Source organism: Pleurodeles waltl, chromosome 5, assembly GCF_031143425.1.
Source record: "Pleurodeles waltl isolate 20211129_DDA chromosome 5, aPleWal1.hap1.20221129, whole genome shotgun sequence".
In the NCBI taxonomy this organism is placed as follows: domain Eukaryota; kingdom Metazoa; phylum Chordata; class Amphibia; order Caudata; family Salamandridae; genus Pleurodeles; species Pleurodeles waltl.
In genome coordinates this window covers 260,204,781-260,211,339 of record NC_090444.1, presented here as the reverse complement: position 1 = coordinate 260,211,339, position 6,559 = coordinate 260,204,781, and the positions used below count along the sequence as shown (strand labels likewise).

The window sequence follows — 6,559 nt, the reverse complement described above, 5'->3', positions numbered from 1 at the left end:
AGTCTCCACAATTTCTTTCAGCCATTCTTCTTTGAACACAAGACAGCATTTCTTCCTTTGTGGCAAAGCACTGCTCTCTGCTGAAGTCACAGCTTTGCACTTGAACATTTTGGTGGCAATCAGTCTGAGCCTACTATGCTGCAAAACCTGCAAAAAAAGAGGAGCATTATTTAAAGTGAGGAACATTATTTAAAGTTGGTTCTTATGCTATTGAATGCAATCTACCAGACAAGTCTGAGCTATCTCTTGGAAAATGTAGCAATTAATTACCTGGGCCTTTCTATTTGTTCTCACACCTGCATGTAGATGTAACAAAAAAAAAAAGGGATGACGAATGTTATGTTATAATGTACTAGGTGCATCACAAGTGAAATCAACCAAATAACTACCTTGTCTTTCTGCTTCTACTCGCATATGCCTGTTAAAATTTCTGTGTAGCAGGGTCTAAGATGCCTGTAAAAGAAGAAAACATGATTAAAGCACCTGATCGTTTCAATGTCTCAGATGCACCATAAGAAAAACTAGCAAATAATAACCTTCTCTTTCTGCTGCTACTCCAGTCTGCCCGTCCTCATCTATGAACAGTACTGTCTGAGATGCCTGCAACAAAAGAAAAGATGGTTAACAGTTGGTTACAGCATGTTGTCATATTATAATTTGCCAGGTGACCCAGATGGGGTACCAACCAAATAATTACCTGGTCCTTATGCTTCTACGCATGTCGGTCCATTCAAATCAATAACGTGCTCAGTCCGGCAAACCTGTAATAGAAGCAAAGGTGTGGATCATGAATGTGATTTATCTAGAGACCCTTAATCCCACCTGGAACGTCTACAGAATTACCTGGGCTTCCTTGGTTCTCACGCCTGCCCGTTCAAATCCAAATGTAGACCGTCTGTAATTGGGAAGTGGGAAGAAGATATTTAGCATAGGTTATTGGAGTTACAAAAACATTATGCATGACCCTTCCAAAGCAATTGAATAGTTACCTGGGGTTTCAGTTTAGCTGAACTCCTGTTCCATATTATCATCCGCTTACAAACCTATGTCATGCGTTAGCCCTTCGATGGTGCAGCCTTTACAGGCCTTAAGTTATCTGCTCACCCACTCGCCATGACGAATCGGACTTTATAAGCATTTTTGTGGCATTTTTTCAGCCCCCCCCAACCAGGAAACGCCCCATTTACATGTATTATGTCTGGTGCAGACATAATGTAGTGCAAAGGGTTACAAAGTGACACAATGCATGTTTTGCACCACATTGTAAATTTGGGGCAACGATTTTGGCCTTGTTGGGCATGCAGAGGGTGCAAAACTAGCTTCTCATGCACCTGATTAGCTGAAAGCTTCCAAAGCCTTCAATACAGTCAACCTCCCAGCAAACTTGCATTATCCTTCATCTTGGATTACCACCACTGTGCTATCACCCTTTCAAATACCAGTCGTCGAGCTCCCAAATAGGACAACAGGTTGAAAAATAAACAACTATTAACTGGATTACACCACACCCCATTCTTGAGCTGCAGACTATGGCTGTCAACCAGTTCAACCTCAAAAGAACCACACTGATCAAAGAGCAAGCTCTGCATGGCAGTTCTGCACTTGTAGATTGGGCATGCTTTGTGCAATAAGCTAAAAACAACCGGATTAGGTTTTTATGTCAGTAGCTTCTGAAATCCTGGTGGGTTTGAAAAGTGGTGACAGCACTGTAGAGGAAAGGCTTAATGTGTGAACTATTTTAAGGTGGCGTATTAGAAAACAATCATTGGCAAAAAAACAACAGAGCTTGCCTTTGAGACTGCTGGCTTTGCCAATGGTTTTTAGCCTTGCTTTATCACATCCTGATGCTGTGTAGCACACAACAAAACAAAGTAAACAAAAAATGTGCTAGGAGGTGGCGGTCGCACCATTTTGTATGTGTGTGCCTACAAAATGACAAGTATTGAGGGGCATATTTATACTCCGTTTGCGCCGAATTTGCGTCGTTTTTTTCGACGCAAATTCGACGCAAAACTAACTCCATATTTATACTTTGGCGTTAGACGCGTCTAGCACCAAAGTTCATGGAGTTAGCGTCATTTTTTTGCGTGAACACCTTCCTTGCGTTAATGATATGCAAGGTAGGCGTTCCCGTCTTAAAAAATGACTCCGATGCATATGCGTCGTATTTATACTCCCGGGCAAAAATGACGCCCGGGAGTGGGCGGGTCTAAAAAACCCGCATTAGCGCCGGATTTTAGCGCCTGGGTCAGGGCAGGCGTTAAGGGACCTGTGGGCTCAGAATGAGCCCAGAGGTGCCCTCCCCTGCCCCCAGGGACACCCCCTGCCACCCTTGCCCACCCCAGGAGGACACCCAAGGATGGAGGGACCCACCCCAGGGACATTAAGGTAAGTTCAGGTAAGTATTTTTTTTTATTTTTTTGGTGGCATGGGGGGCCTGATTTGTGCCCCCCTACATGCCACTATGCCCAATGACCATGCCCAGGGGACAGAAGTCCCCTGGGCATGGCCATTGGGCAAGGGGGCATGACTCCTGTCTTTGCTAAGACAGGAGTCATTTCAATGGGGGTTGGGCGTCGTAAAAAAATGGCGCAAATCGGGTTGAGGCGATTTTTTTGCCTCAGCCTGACTTGCACCATTTGTGGACGCCCATACGCCATTTTCCCCCTACGCCGGCGCTGCCTGGTGTACGTCGTTTTTTTTAACGCACACCAGACAGCGCTGGCGGCTAACGCCGGCTAACGTCATTGAATAAATACGGCGCCCGCATGGCGCTTCAGAATGGCGTTAGCCGGCGCTAATTTTTTTGGCGCAAAACTGCGTTAGCGCAGTTTTGCGTCAAAAAGTATAAATATGGCCCTGAGTATCTGCACTTCTTTAATTTGAAAGGGAAAGTGCCAGCCCTTTTCAGCAATGGGGCTACACATTTAAAGGGCAAGCACCAGGACTTCTCTGTAGAAAACAAGAAGTCTGGCACAGTGGATACCTGCACTTCTATATTTCCATTTCAAGCGCTGACTTAAAAAAACAATGCACAGGTCTTGGAACAATACTCATCGGTTTTGGTATAAAGAATAAACATGACAGGTACGCTGATGTAGCCGTACCTAAAGACTATACATAATGAAAAAGCGATAACCAGAGACATACAAATTAGGAAATATTTACAACTTCAGGGAAGAATATTGCTAAGCATTTTATTGTGGGAGGTGATTAAGTCGAGCCCCTCAACGTGAGCCTCGTGACATGGAGCTAGTTGACAGCTGTGAGTGACCGGGTGAAACTGGGCCGCCAACTGAAGACGTCCTCGATGTAATCAGCATTACGAAATTATCCTTGTTGCATGCTCTTGCGAGAAGGTAGCCCCTGACTGCGTTTAAACTGTGCTGCACTACCCTGGCCCCGCCAAAGCATAATCTTCCTGTGTCCGACAGAGTTATTATAAATGACGGTCATATAGGGCAACGCATGCCTGTACACTTGTCATGCAGGTAGTCTGACAGTCGCCACTGTTTAAAAGCGGTAATGCGGTATTCTGAAGCACGTATAGATGCCATGAGAGCATGGCCTCTGGGACAAGAGGGGGTGACCTGTCAACTTAGCCTATTATCACTTAACGTTTACATTGCTAAAACCCATGCACTTATTTCATGTCGCTGGGTGAGAAGAAAAACAAACAGGATTGGTCCGTGACTTACTAAACGCAGAACTCTAAACGCAGTCCTGCACAGATTTAAAAGATTAGCAGGTGCACACCAGGGGCAAAGTCACAACACAATTATGTTGATAAATGACGAAAGGGAAGAAAAGCCAGGATGAGCGTCGAGAACGCAGTACGCTCCCTGGTTAAAGTCTGCTGACACCGCTGGGAAGAAAGGAGACTGTTGCCTCCCCAGGCAACCAAACAGCACTACCGGTCATCTTTTGCGGCCACCAGACGGAAAGAAGCGCTGCACCTGCCCTGAAAAACAGCCAACACACACCCAGCACCTGTGAGTAGAGTACAATCCCAGGACCACATCAGTGTTGTAGGGATTTCAGGACAACATGTCTTACCTCGCTTCTTCCTCCTCCTCCTTCTCTACCTCCAGAACTCCACGAGCCACCTTGTCCTGCTGCGAAGAGAGTGACCGTGATTTCACGCTGTTTGTTTTTAACGCACAGCGCTTACGTACGGTTTCACTCTCCCCGCGTTATGCAGGAGGTGACGTGGCTAAAAAGTGTGCACATTGGAAAGAGGACTGCATGGTGGGGGAAGGAAGGGAACGTTGGTCATAAGGCAGCATTCTCAGGACATAGTTGTATCAACAGACGCAAAACAAAATAGTCATATATCTGCATAATATTAATAAGAATCATATAAACATTTCAATAAAAACCTAAATCAAACAGTTGTGCAAAGCTACTACAAATTTGAATATTATGGCACTTTTCTGATTCACCTTGTTTAGTGTGTCAAGAAATGCATATTAAATGAAGTGTAGAATGGTGTAAGGTGCAGATAGACCGGGCAGTTTCTCGCAGGCAGTATCCATACGTTTTCCAGTTTGGAATAAGACCTGCAGGATTTTGTGGCAAAGAATTAAACAGCTGCAGCCTGCACTCTTCAGTGAGGTCAGGGCTGGCGCATGGGAGATACTCCTCTAAATCAGTTTACTGCATAACCCTCACGCAATATTATCACTGAACGGCAACCTCTTTTTTCTTAATTCCCCCCTGGTATTGAATAGAGCTAAATTCTAAAAAATTTATGCGTGAAGGTGTTTGATAAAGCCATTTCCATTTAAAGGTAAGGCTGTTTACTAGAGTAAAGTACGAGTTAATTACATGTTGTGAATATTTTTTTAATCAAAATCTAACCAGTTAATGGCTTTTGATGTTAATTTATTTTGTGTTCTCACTATCCGACCCAGAATAGAGTGGACCATATGCCCTGCCTTATTGTTCCCTCTTGGAGAATCACTTTCCCTACCAAATTTTCAACTACCTTTCTGGGACACTTCTAAGCCAATCCTTAAATTTCACAAAGACTGCATCTGCCTCGATATTTCCCTGACCAAACCGAATTCCAGTCTTGCTTGTGCTTGACTCCTTGTGGGTGGTAAGCCAAAAAACCCTTTGTACGTTTTGTAGAAGTTCCAGGCAGCTCTCAGTTCGGTCCAGATAAGTGAATTGCCAATTGCCTGTAAAATACAACGGGTATTCATATTTTTCTTATTTCCAGTATTGAAGGAAGGGACCAGCTATCTAGCTTCCTGTACAGCCAGCAGAAAAGATGAGTTAAGGTGGGGCATTTTTATCTTCACTCTCAATCCATATTAATTAAACCATACTTCCTAATAATTAGATATGGGTGTACTGTGCCTCCCCTTGTACCATTTATGCTCAGTTTTTCTGTCTTTCCCAAAGATCACGATCTTAGTTTTGCCAGGATTGGCTGACAATTGCCTTCGTTATGTCTGGCTAGATGTTACAGAGTTCTAATCAAACGAACGCAAAACTAGTCAAGATTGACTTGTTCTTTTGCATATTGCAGAATCTGTATTAATTTGTGCCTAGTGTTGGCGGGAAAGACATTGCTTGTAACAGTGTTGTAGAAAGATCTGCTGCATAGAGGCTAAAGAACAGTAGTCCCAATACACAATCCTGCCTCAGTTCTTTAGTTCCTGTCTTGTCTCAATGGCGAGATTGCGGATTAGTTCAAATAAGTGCAGCGAGATGAAGGTAATATCCAAAACTGCCTGCTTATCGTTTGAGATTTGTTTATATTTGCAGGAAGTCCTGAATTGATACGCCCATTTTAAGACCTTACCTTACATCCTTGAAGGAGCTCCAGAATCCTGACACCTTAGGTGTCACGTCTTTGCTCTGCAATGGAACATACTACTGTGTGTGCCAGTAAAACAATGAGATTAGATGACAGTCCTCAGCTCTAACGCCATTAACTTTCACTTTAAACCACTGGTCATAATCATATCCAGATGACAACTCATCAGGATGAATGCCTCTAGTGCAGAATAAATGTGATTGATAACAGTTTTCCTTCCAGATTTAAAAGTTTCAAGATTGATGTAAAGCAGCAGAAGTTGACCGTATTACCCTGGTCAGTTCTCAATCACGACCACTTGCACACTATCAGTGCACTAGGTGATTTGGACAGCCTCAACTATTAATGCAGGATTCATATCAATCAGTAGCCCCCTTGCAGAGTGGCCATAATTGCATGAACATTTAGAGGGCATTACAACCTCCTCAAATTCATCTGCATCAGTAGCAGATGATTGGCATCTCCATAGTACACCGTGCACCTTTAGTCAAACCTATAGCAGGCATCACATCTCATCATACAGCATCCAGTCAGCATTGGCATCCCACTATTGCCCCCTCCCAATCAGTTATCTTCCTTTATCTTGCACCATTTCTCAGGATTCTTACATCATCTTTTTAATTGTCCTAACCCCTTATAGCCTGATTGTACTCTTAGATGCAATGAACACAAGATGGTATTTCTCCCTCCCTGATCTCTTGATGGCAATTACCCAATGTTTAAAAATTCTGT

The 6,559-nt window shown here is 43.6% G+C and overlaps 1 long non-coding RNA gene across 1 annotated transcript; it reads right to left on the bottom strand.

Moving 5' to 3' along the window:
* Positions 1 to 399: 399 nt before the first annotated feature.
* Positions 400 to 1,692, bottom strand: LOC138297245 (uncharacterized). Its single transcript, XR_011203966.1, has 3 exons — positions 698 to 1,692; positions 537 to 600; positions 400 to 453 (listed from the first exon to the last, which is right to left on the bottom strand). It is a non-coding gene; the product is annotated as an uncharacterized lncRNA (long non-coding RNA).
* Positions 1,693 to 6,559: the final 4,867 nt, after the last annotated feature.